We start from the raw sequence: 12,307 nt of genomic DNA, 5'->3' as shown, positions 1-12,307 counted from the left end.
GTGTTTGCCCTACAGCCATCATTTTACCCTCAAAACGTCGCCATCGTTCTTCTCTTTCCAACAGCATGTCTTTCAAAGCTCAGAAATATAAACTTTTTAAACTGTGTGGATCCAAGTGGAGGGATCACATTTCAGTCATTCAGTGATTCAAAGAATATGAACTTTTAATATTCATTCAGATGTTTTCTGACTCTAAAAAGTCTTTTCTCATTTTTTAGGTTTTTCTAATTTACATTTAAAACATTTTCAGCTGTTTTCTAACTTCTTGTCTGTGGATGTCAGCTTTTAGCAGTTCAGCTTTTTTGTTTTCAGGTGCAAATTTCTGTATTTTTCATCTCATTCAACATTTTTAACTTAAAATTCAGCAATTAATTCATTTCAGCGCATATATTCAGATTCAAGCATTCACACTGCAGTTTCTTCAGAAAATGCACTTTCTAGTTATATTTTGTTATATATTCCGTACGTTTTTTGTACTGTATCTCCTTCAAAACCGTTCAACTTAGAAAAACCATTCAAACACCGTTAGATTCCTCTTCTTTAGGACATGACTGCTTCTACTTTTCTCATTTTTAACATTTATATTTTTAATTTTATTCAACTTTTTTCAACAAAAATTTCCCATGTATTTCAATGGGGAGACCCTTCAAATCCTCATTCAACTTACTCATTTTCAAACTGTATCTACTTCAACATACGTTGACATAGAGCCACCATTCAAACTTTAAAACGAAGACAAGACATTCAACTATTCAACTTGTATTTATCTTTTCAATATCTATTATACTTTTCTTCAGTTCCAGTTTAAGTTTCATGATGTTTTTAAAGCCGTTTCAGAGTTTATAATGGGTGTGTATGGGACGGAATGTTGGGGCTAGAGTGAGACAGCTCAACTGCTAGAGTGAGAGGAGCAAAAAAATTAATCTGAAAATATTTTTTAAAACTGCTGCTGTGTCCACGGTGTTTGGTCTACAGGTCTGATTTTACCCTCAAAACGTAGCCATCGCTGTCCTCTTTCATCCAATGTGTTTACTATTGTACTAGGTGTTATGGTTCTTTCATAAATGTCACCAATGCACAGCCTCCTCCCTCCAACTCCTCCATAGACTCTAATGTTAAAATGGCTCAGAAGGTTCGTTTGAAAATCAGAAGAGCATGGTGTTTTTACACTGTCACCACGTCCATATAATAAACTCCACAGGCATGAAAACTGAGAATTCAGTAGACTGGACATTGCTGCCGCCACGGTGAAAGAATTTCATCAATAGGACCTGTACTTTTCATTTGGGAAGGATTTGTTTGGGCCTGACTTTTCTGTTCATTTTAAGCAGCAAAAGTGAGGTGCATGTCTGTGCGTGTGTGTGGAGCCATTGGGTGCAGTCACTATAGCAACCAGGCTCACACCTTCCTGCCTAACGAGCTCTGTCTCTCACTGTGCCAAGATTCATCTTAAACACTTCTCTTTCAACTGCTGCTGTGTCCACAGTGTTTGCTCTACAGCCATCATTTTACCCTCAAAACGTTGCCATTGTTCTTCTCTTTCCAACACTGTGTCTTTCAAAGCTCAGAGATGTAAACCTTTAAAACTGTGTGGATCCAAGTGGAGGGATCACATTTTAGTCATTCAGTGATTCAAAGAATATGAACTTTTAATATTCATTCAGATATTTTCTGACTCTAATTTTCTTTTCTCATTACTTAGGTTTTTCTAATTTACATTTAAAACATTTTCAGCTATTTTCCAGCTTCTTCTGTGTGAACATAAACTTTCAAAAGTTCTGCACTTTTGTTTTCAGGTTAAAAACTCTGTATTTTCCAGCTCATTCAACATTTTTAGCTTAATATTCAGTAATTAATTCATTTCAGTGCATACATTCAGAGTCAAGCATTCACACTGCAGTTTCTTCAGAAAATGCACTTTCTAGTTCTATTTTATTTTTATATATTCCGTGACGTTTTTTACTGTATCTCCTTCAAAACCGTTCAACTTAGAAAAACCATTCAAACACCGTTAGATTCCTCTTCTTTTGGACATGACTGCTTCTACTTTTCTCATTTTTAACATTTATATTTTTAATTTTATTCAACTTTTTTCAACAAAAATTTCCCATGTATTTCAATGGGGAGACCCTTCAAATCCTCATTCAACTTACTCATTTTCAAACTGTATCTACTTCAACATACGTTGACATAGAGCCACCATTCAAACTTTAAAACGAAGACAAGACATTCAACTATTCAACTTGTATTTATCTTTTCAATATCTATTATACTTTTTCTTCAGTTCCAGTTTAAGTTTCATGATGTTTTTAAAGCCGTTTCAGAGTTTATAATGGGTGTGTATGGGACGGAATGTTGGGGCTAGAGTGAGACAGCTCAACTGCTAGAGTGAGAGGAGCAAAAAATTAATCTGAAAATATTTTTAAAACTGCTGCTGTGTCCACGGTGTTTGGTCTACAGGTCTGATTTTACCCTCAAAACGTAGCCATCGCTGTCCTCTTTCATCCAATGTGTTTACTATTGTACTAGGTGTTATGGTTCTTTCATAAATGTCACCAATGCACAGCCTCCTCCCTCCAACTCCTCCATAGACTCTAATGTTAAAATGGCTCAGAAGGTTCGTTTGAAAATCAGAAGAGCATGGTGTTTTTACACTGTCACCACGTCCATATAATAAACTCCACAGGCATGAAAACTGAGAATTCAGTAGACTGGACATTGCTGCCGCTCACGGTGAAAGAATTTCATCAATAGGACCTGTACTTTTCATTTGGGAAGGATTTGTTTGGGCCTGACTTTTCTGTTCATTTTAAGCAGCAAAAGTGAGGTGCATGTCTGTGCGTGTGTATGGAGCCATTGGGTGCAGTCACTATAGCAACCAGGCTCACACCTTCCTGCCTAACGAGCTCTGTCTCTCACTGTGCCAAGATTCATCTTAAACACTTCTCTTTCAACTGCTGCTGTGTCCACAGTGTTTGCTCTACAGCCATCATTTTACCCTCAAAACGTTGCCATTGTTCTTCTCTTTCCAACACTGTGTCTTTCAAAGCTCAGAGATGTAAACCTTTAAAACTGTGTGGATCCAAGTGGAGGGATCACATTTTAGTCATTCAGTGATTCAAAGAATATGAACTTTTAATATTCATTCAGATATTTTCTGACTCTAATTTTCTTTTCTCATTACTTAGGTTTTTCTAATTTACATTTAAAACATTTTCAGCTATTTTCCAGCTTCTTCTGTGTGAACATAAACTTTCAAAAGTTCTGCACTTTTGTTTTCAGGTTAAAAACTCTGTATTTTCCAGCTCATTCAACATTTTTAGCTTAATATTCAGTAATTAATTCATTTCAGTGCATACATTCAGAGTCAAGCATTCACACTGCAGTTTCTTCAGAAAATGCACTTTCTAGTTCTATTTTATTTTTATATATTCCGTACGTTTTTTGTACTGTATCTCCTTCAAAACCGTTCAACTTAGAAAAACCATTCAAACACCGTTAGATTCCTCTTCTTTTGGACATGACTGCTTCTACTTTTCTCATTTTTAACATTTATATTTTTAATTTTATTCAACTTTTTCAACAAAATTTCCCATGTATTTCAATGGGAGACCCTTCAAATCCTCATTCAACTTACTCATTTTCAAACTGTATCTACTTCAACATACGTTGACATAGAGCCACCATTCAAACTTTAAAACGAAGACAAGACATTCAACTATTCAACTTGTATTTATCTTTTCAATATCTGTTATACTTTTTCTTCAGTTCCAGTTTAAGTTTCATGATGTTTTTTCAGCCGTTTCAGCGTTTATAATGGGTGTGTATGGGACGGAATGTTGGGGCTAGAGTGAGACAGCTCAACTGCTAGAGTGAGAGGAGCAAAAAAATTAATCTTAAAATCTTAAAATCTTTTAAAACTGCTGCTGTGTCCGCAGCGTTTGCTCTACAGGTATGATTTTACCCTCAAAACGTAGCCATCGCTGTCCTCTTTCATCCAATGTGTTTACTATTGTGCTAGGTGTTATGGTTCTTTCATAAATGTCACCAAAGCACAGCCTCCTCCCTCCAACTCCTCCATAGACTCCAATGTTAAAATGGCTCAGAAAGTTCCTTTGAAAATCAGAAGAGCAGGCTGTCTTTACACTGTCACCATGTCCATATAATAAACTCCACAGGCATGAAAACTGAGAATTAGGTAGACTAGACACTGCTGCCGCTCACGGTGAAAGAATTTTGTCAATACGACTTATACTTTTCATTTGGGAGCGATTTGTTTCGGCCTGACTTTTCTGTTCATTTTAAGCAGCAAAAGTGAGGTGCATGTCTGCGTGTGTATGGGGCCATTGGGTGCAGTCACTATAGCAACCAGGCTCACACCTGCCTGCTTAACGAGCTCTCTCTCTCACTGTGCCAAGATTCATTTTAAACACTTCTCTTTCAACTGCTGCTGTGTCCACAGTGTTTGCCCTACAGCCATCATTTTACCCTCAAAACCTCGCCATCGATGTTCTCTTTCCAACAGCATGTCTTTCAAAGCTCAGAAATATAAACTTTTTAAACTGTGTGGATACAAGTGGAGGGATCACACATTTCAGTCATTCAGTGATTCAAAGAATATGAACTTTTAATATTCATTCAGATGTTTTCTGACTCTAAATTTTCTTTTCTCATTACTTAGGTTTTTCTAATTTACATTTAAAACATTTTCAGCTCTTTTCCAACTTCTTCTGTGTGGATTTCAGCTTTTAGCAGTTCAGCACTTTTGTTTTCAGGTGCAAATTTCTGTATTTTTCATCTCATTCAAAATTCCTAACTTAAATTCAGCAATTAATTCATTTCAGTGCATGCATTCAGATTCAAGCATTCACACTGCAGTTTCTTCAGAAAATGCACTTTCTAGTTCTATTTTATTATTATTATAGATTCCGTACGTTTTTTGTAGTCCTACTCCTTCAAAACCGTTCAACTTAGAAAAACCATTCAAACACCGTTAGATTCCTCTTCTTTTGGACATGACTGCTTCTATTTTTTTCATTTATAACATTTATATTTTTAAAATTATTCAAGTTTTTTCAACAAAAATTTCCCATGTATTTCAATGGAGAGACCCTTCAAATCCTCATTCAACTTACTCATTTTTAAACTGTATCTACTTCCACATACGTTGACATAGAGCAACCATTAAAACTTTAAAACGAAGACAAGACATTCAACTATTCAACTTGTATTTATCTTTTCAATATCTATTACACTTTTTCTTCAGTTCCAGTTTAAGTTTCATGATGTTTTTTCAGCCGTTTCAGAGTTTATAATGGGTGTGTATGGGACGGAATGTTGGGGCTAGAGTGAGCCAGCTCAACTGCTAGAGTGAGAGGAGCAAAAAAATTAATCTTAAAATCTTTTTTAAAACTGCTGCTGTGTCCGCGGCGTTTGCTGTACAGGTATGATTTTACCCTCAAAACGTAGCCATCGCTGTCCTCTTTCATCCAATGTGTTTACTATTGTACTAGGTGTTATGGTTCTTTCATAAATGTCACCAATGCACAGCCTCCTCCCTCCAACTCTTCCATAGACTCTAATGTTAAAATGGCTCAGAAGGTTCGTTTGAAAATCAGAAGAGCATGGTGTTTTTACACTGTCACCACGTCCATATAATAAACTCCACAGCCATGAAAACTGAGAATTAGGTAGACTGGACATTGCTGCCGCTCACGGTGAAAGAATTTCGTCAATAGGACCTGTACTTTTCATTTGGGAGCGATTTGTTTCGACCTGACTTTTCTGTTCATTTTAAGCAGCAAAAGTGAGGTGCATGTCTGTGAGCGTGTGTACTGAGCCATTGGGTGCAGTCACTATAGCAACCAGGCTCACACCTGCCTGCCTAACGAGCTCTGTCTCTCACTCTGCCAAGATTCATCTTAAACACTTCTCTTTCAACTGCTGCTGTGTCCACAGTGTTTGCTCTACAGCCATCATTTTACCCTCAAAATGTCGCCATCGTTGTTCTCTTTCCAACACCGTGGCTTTCAAAGCTCAGAGATGTAAACCTTTAAAAGTGTGTGGATCCAAGTGGAGGGATTACACTTTAGTCATTCAGTGATTCAAAGAATATGAACTTTTAATATTCATTCAGATGTTTTCTGACCCTAAATTTTCTGTTCTCATTTCTTAGGTTTTCCAAATTTTAATTTAAAAACTTTTCAGCTATTTTCCAACTTATTCTGTGTGAACATCAGCTTTCAAAAGTTCTGCACTTTTGTTTTCAGGTTAAAAACTCTGTATTTTCAGGCTCATTCAACATTTTTATTTTTAACTTAAAATTCAGCAATTAATTCATTTCAGTGCATACATTCAGATTCAAGCATTCACACTGCAGTTTCTTCAGAAAATGCACTTTCTAGTTTTGTCATTGATATTTGATCTATTTATAGTCGACCAGGTGACAACAACAACGTCGAGAAAACGTCTATTTATAGTTGACGATCATTCGGCTCCGGTCACCATCAAAAACCATCGATTTGTAGTTGAGCATTAAATTGCATTGCAACTGATCGGGTATAAAGTACCAGACAAAGTAGATTTATTGTTCATTTGTTATCAATGACTTGGTCTAGTTCACCAGCTTTAAAAAATCGTGTCTACGTGCAATTTATGTATAGTTGACCGGGAAATTAAAGCAGCGATCACTTGGACTATTCCGCAGCACCCCTCACATTGGTACATCCCCCCAGGTATTCATTGTCTTCTACAGTAGAGCGGGACATTTGATTTACTCTCAGCGAAATTGACCGGAGAAGGCATCAGGTCATGCACTGCACTGGCCCGCACCACGATTAGTATAAGGTAAGAATGAATGATTTTTTTTCCCTACTCGTTATTTCCATGTTTGCATTTGAATAACAGTAAAAAACTCGTTAATGTTGTACATTAATGAGTTTTTTTTACTGTTATTTACGTTGCTCCCACAAAATGTGGGAGCCCGAAATTGTGTCTACTTCTTACAATCCGGCAACAAATAAATTGCACTGCGAACAAAGTATATCAACAAAGAAAACATTTTTGTTTCATAATTTCTTCGTTATATTCCTTTACAAAGCTAGCTTTAACGCTCGAGGTTTCCTTTGTTCTTGCCGTCGCCTCGCGCTTGACCCAGACTTTCGCTCTGTAGTTGCTTAGTACTACAAAAATTCTAAATCTGTGATATATGATTGATAAACGTAAAGTTAACTGTATAAACGTGTTCAATGACTTTGTTACTTTTGATGATTGGAGAGCACTCGCTTCAATTCGCACACGAAAAACTTTAGACTCAGTTTGAATGCTCACGCAGCATGCCCACGTGACTGTACGCTGCACGCGTATATGACTTTCCGTTTGTGCCTTGAATAATGAATAAGGGTACGTCCACACGCACCAGCGTATTTTTGAAACCGCTGATTTTTCTATGCGTTTGCACCTTTTGTCCACACGTAATGTATGTCTGGCCATACATTGTGTTTGTATTTCAGGCACATTTCACGAAGCAGAACGCAGTCTTCAGAGATATCCATGTGAACGCTGTGATACGCCTGACCTTCAGTCCGAAGAAGAAACCCAGACCAGTCTTAAAAGAAAGCACAAGTAAAACCTTTTTATTCACAAACATATCTTTGATTGTTAAGAATTTATAATCTTGTCTTTTATACATATCTGTGGTGCTTGCATACTGCAATATCACCACATAATATAGTCCAAATAGTGGAAGTTTGTAAACTTTTTAAAAATGCAAAGCCGTGTACACTTGTGCACTTCAAAAATTCATTGTATACTGTACCTTCTTGCACGTCTCTGTTTCCTGTGTGTGTTGTTAGAAATCAAACTAACTTTAGCAAACAATATGCCAAAAGCATATTTACAATTACTTAAGACCGTTTTTAATTTCTTTTCTTTAGACCAAATCCCATGTACACATATACGGACTCAGAGGATGAGCAGCCTACAAAAAAACGGTTTCCCCAGGCCCCTCGAGTGAAAATACCAGGTAATAAAATACTGTCTAGTGTCTGTGTACATATCTGTGTCTGACACGAGGAAACTTTTTTGACAAGTTGTCTGTATTCTTAAATACTTAAAAAATTATCTTTTTCTAAACAGCCCTCACCACTCCGCAGTCTGCCCCCCAGCCCACTGATAGCAACCATCATAATGCCCCACCCAGCTTCCGGCACCTTTCGCCACTCCGGCACAAACCGACACAGCTTTGCGATCTCGCCAGCATGCAGAGTCTGATGTCTTCCCTATAGATGGTATGCTTTTAAAAAAGCTTTAAAGCTGCATCACAATGTCATTGTACTCTTATCTAAAAAAAAAAAACCCCAGTTTATACTCCTGAATGTCATCTTGTTGTGATTTTTTTTTTCTGTAGATTCCAGAGACTCTGTGAGGCCACTATTACAAGGCAAGTTTGAAAATCTTGGAATTTCACAGTTTACATGGTATAACAAATATATGTGACAGGCAAAAACTAGTAAACACTTTTAGCAGTTACAAGAACTAACAAATGAATATCCAACAAAAGGGAATAGAAATACATTGTACTGCCAATACTTTGGTTTATTCTTTGTATGACTTGAAAATCAGGCTTTAGGGAAAACTAAATGACATGTTTCTATCATCAATTACATGAAGTAAACACACAAGCACTTGCATACACATTTAAGACATGAGACACGCTAATTCCATCTCATAAAATGTGTCTATAGGTGAGACGCTTTGCGTTGATTGGTGCTGCTGGACCACACTGGAGGTGCGAGTCCGCCGTGTAATGGTTTATGCCATTACAAAGGAGCTGGCCTCTGTACTCAACTGGGAAGGGGGAAAAAAACCAAGGACCAGACAAAGCAAAAAAGGGCATTTAAAGAGACAGCGCTGTGCAGATGCATATTTGGTAAGTTTTAACATTTATTGTAATTTTATGAGCCTAAAGTGAACAATAAAGGGATCAATTGATGTGCTGGGTGCGTTTCACATTTCCTATGTCTGGTTTTTGCTATATTACTTTGTCTTTCTTAATAACAAGACTTTCATGTCCGGTTAATCTGGAGATGGAGTCTTTGGTCTTCGGCTTGTTTTGTCCTCGGGTTGTACACTTTGTACAGCCCGAGGACCCCATGTTTTCTTTTCTTTTTTTTTTTTTAAAAGGATACACGGCACACCATGCTAAGACATATCACATTTTCAGCTTATAGCTCTTTGGGAATCAAATGCGGCAGTTTGCTGATTTCCACCTGGTGACTTTCATGTTTATCAGCCTAGGAGTTTACATACTTTCTCCCTGCTGAAGACAGTTAACAAGAGCTTATTCATGTGCTCTAATTCCCTTTTTTTTCTTTGTTTTTTTGTGTGTGTGTCTATTTTTGTCCTAGATGGCCTGGCGCAGCAGGTAGGGCGAACTCTATGTCTGAGTTGGTCTTTGCTGAAGCAGTCCAGAAATGGCTCAGATATGCTCCAGATCGTGCGGGTGGCGCGCAGGACGACGCACATCATCCATCCCCATCCCGGAGTAAATAATAAAAGTGACGTGAAACATAGAAATGTAAATAGGAAACTTTGTCTTTTAATAAAGTATTTTGCAAATGATACATGTCTATTGACCTTTTTGTTTTTTTTTTTTTTTTCAATAAAAAGCAACTGTAACGAAAGAGGTGGAAAATCAATACCATAGCTCAACAGTGTTTCAATATCAGAATCTGACATTGTTTCAATGTCAACAGTGTTAGAAAATATAACGTCGAATCAATGTCAGGTTTCAACATTGATTCAACATCAAAACCTGACGTTGTTTCAACGTTAAAAATGGGTGCAAGAGTGACGTTGGGTCAACGTCACACTTCAACGTTGCTTCAATGACGTCGCCTGATATTGACTCAACATTGTTTCAATGTTTCCTTGCTATCTGGGTAGTCAAAATGCCCGGGCCGAATTTTTGTCCCAGTCCAGCCCTGGGTTAGCGTACTCAACGTTAATTACACACGAACAACATGAAGCTACTCACGCAGAGGAGAACGGCTGCTGCTGCCATCATCATCCGTCATCATTTCTGCTACACTGGCAGGGCTAGGGGCCAGGACTCTACTCTTCGGGTTTTTGGGGGATGTTGCTAACTCCGGTCCGATAACAGGCACCACACCCGCAGTAGATGTGCACGGTGTGAGGTCTCGCAGCAAGCTATCAAACACAGCGCATTTCTCGGCTTTAAAAAAAAAACGCTATGCGTCGCCAGGTGTTTCATCAGATTTGAGGTGTTACCTCCTTTGACAGTATCACAGTATCAGCTTAAAGCACTTGTTGCAGGCTGCTGAGTTTGCATCTTTTGCTGTGAAGTACAGCCAGACTTTTGATCGCTTCGCTTTGGGCATTTTTAATCTGTAGCTCTGCTCTAAAAGAACGTACGTACCTTGCCCCGCCTACTATCCTCGGAAACGTAAAATGATTGGCTAGAATTGGCTCAGGAAAAAAAAGCACCGAAATAAAGCACCGAAATGTGCGCTGCTTTTTGGTCTGGTTACTACCGTTTATGTCAGAACCGGTGCCATCATGGCACCGGACACCGGTACCCATCCCTAGTGATGTGTCCAAAATGTTAAATTTCGTTTTGTTTGCAGATGATACAAATTTTTTATTGTGCTGGGGATAAATTGAAAGAATTGGCTGAATCAATCGTTTCTGAAATGGAAAACCTTAATTTGTTTACATCAAACCATTTTTTATCTTTGAACTTGACAAAAACGAAATTTATGATTTTTGGAAATCGGGTAAAAGAGGATGAAGTAATTCTGTCCATTGATGGAGTTCCGATTGAGAGAGTTACTGAACTCCGTTTTTTGGGGGTAGTATTGGATGATAAATTAAAATGGAAATCTCATATTGAACATGTTAGAAAAAAGATGGTTAAAAATATTTATATTCTGGGTAATGTCAGAGATATACTAGATTATAAGGCAATGCGTATTTTATATTTCTCATTAATTTTCCCCTATCTCAGTTATTGTGCTGAGGTGTGGGGGAATACATATGCGACTTATATACAGCCTCTATATTTGTTACAGAAGAAAGTGGTACGAATGGTTCATAATGTTAAATATAGAGAACATACAAATAAATTGTTTATAAAATCGAAATTGTTGAAATTTGAAGACTTAGTGAAATTACAGACATTATTATTCATGTGCAAGGCAAAAAATAATACATTACCTCTTAAGTTACAAAGTTTGTTTGTATTGTGTTCAGGAAGTGGGGACAGTAGGAGGAAGTTTGACTTTAAGCATAAGTTTGCTAGGACCACACAAAGGCAAATGTGTCCGACAGTCAAAGGCATAAGAATATGGAATTCTCTCGAAGATAATCTCAAGAGTTGTACAAACATGCACCGTTTTAAAATGTGTTACATATTTAAAAGGATAAATCAATATGAAGAACATGAAAGTAATTTGGGCTAAATGTGGAAGAAAAAAAGAAAAAAAAATTCTCATTGCCATTTAATGCTGTATATTGCTGATTATTTTGATTTGTTGTTTAGTTTTGCAGTGTTACAAAAAGTTACATGTTAGAGGGTTTTTTGGGGGGTATTGGCGCCCTCTTGTAATAATATTTGGATTGTAGATAGGGGGCAGGTGCTAACAAGAATTTATTCTTCTTCCTGCTCCTTTTCACCCATGGGTGCAGTGTCATATTAAGGGAAGGAGGTTCTGTATGTAGGCAGCATGGTGGCACGGTGGTTAGCACTGTTGCCGCACAGCAAGAAGGTCCTGAGTTCAATTCCACCATCAGGCCGGGGTCTTTCTGTGTGGAGTTTGCATGTTCTCCCCGTGTTTGCGTGGGTTCCCTCCGGGTACTCCGGCTTCCTCCCACCGTCCAAAGACATGCAGTTTGAGGGGATAGGTTAATTGGATAATCCAAATTGTCACTAGGTGTGAATGTGAGCGTGAATGGTTGTCTGTCCCTGTGTGTTGGCCCTGCGACAGACTGGCGACCTGTCCAGGGTGTACCCCGCCTCTCGCCCTATGACAGCTGGGATAGGCTCCAGCGCCCCCCGCGACCCTGGTAAGGATAAGCGGAAGCGAATGGATGGATGGAAGGTTCTGTATGTAGGAAAAGAAAAACTGTTGAACCATGTGTGAAATAAATAAAGAAACAGAAAAAGAAATTTATAGAAACATGTCATCCTTCCAGGTCAGCTTTACACAGAGGAGGACTGAATGTTAAAGTTTTCCTTTCACCTCACAGTTCAACACTTTGATACTAAAATAAATAAATATATAAATAT

Source organism: Oreochromis aureus, linkage group 3, assembly GCF_013358895.1.
Source record: "Oreochromis aureus strain Israel breed Guangdong linkage group 3, ZZ_aureus, whole genome shotgun sequence".
Classification (NCBI taxonomy): Eukaryota; Metazoa; Chordata; class Actinopteri; order Cichliformes; family Cichlidae; genus Oreochromis; species Oreochromis aureus.
Note: the sequence above shows the minus strand (reverse complement) of the source record.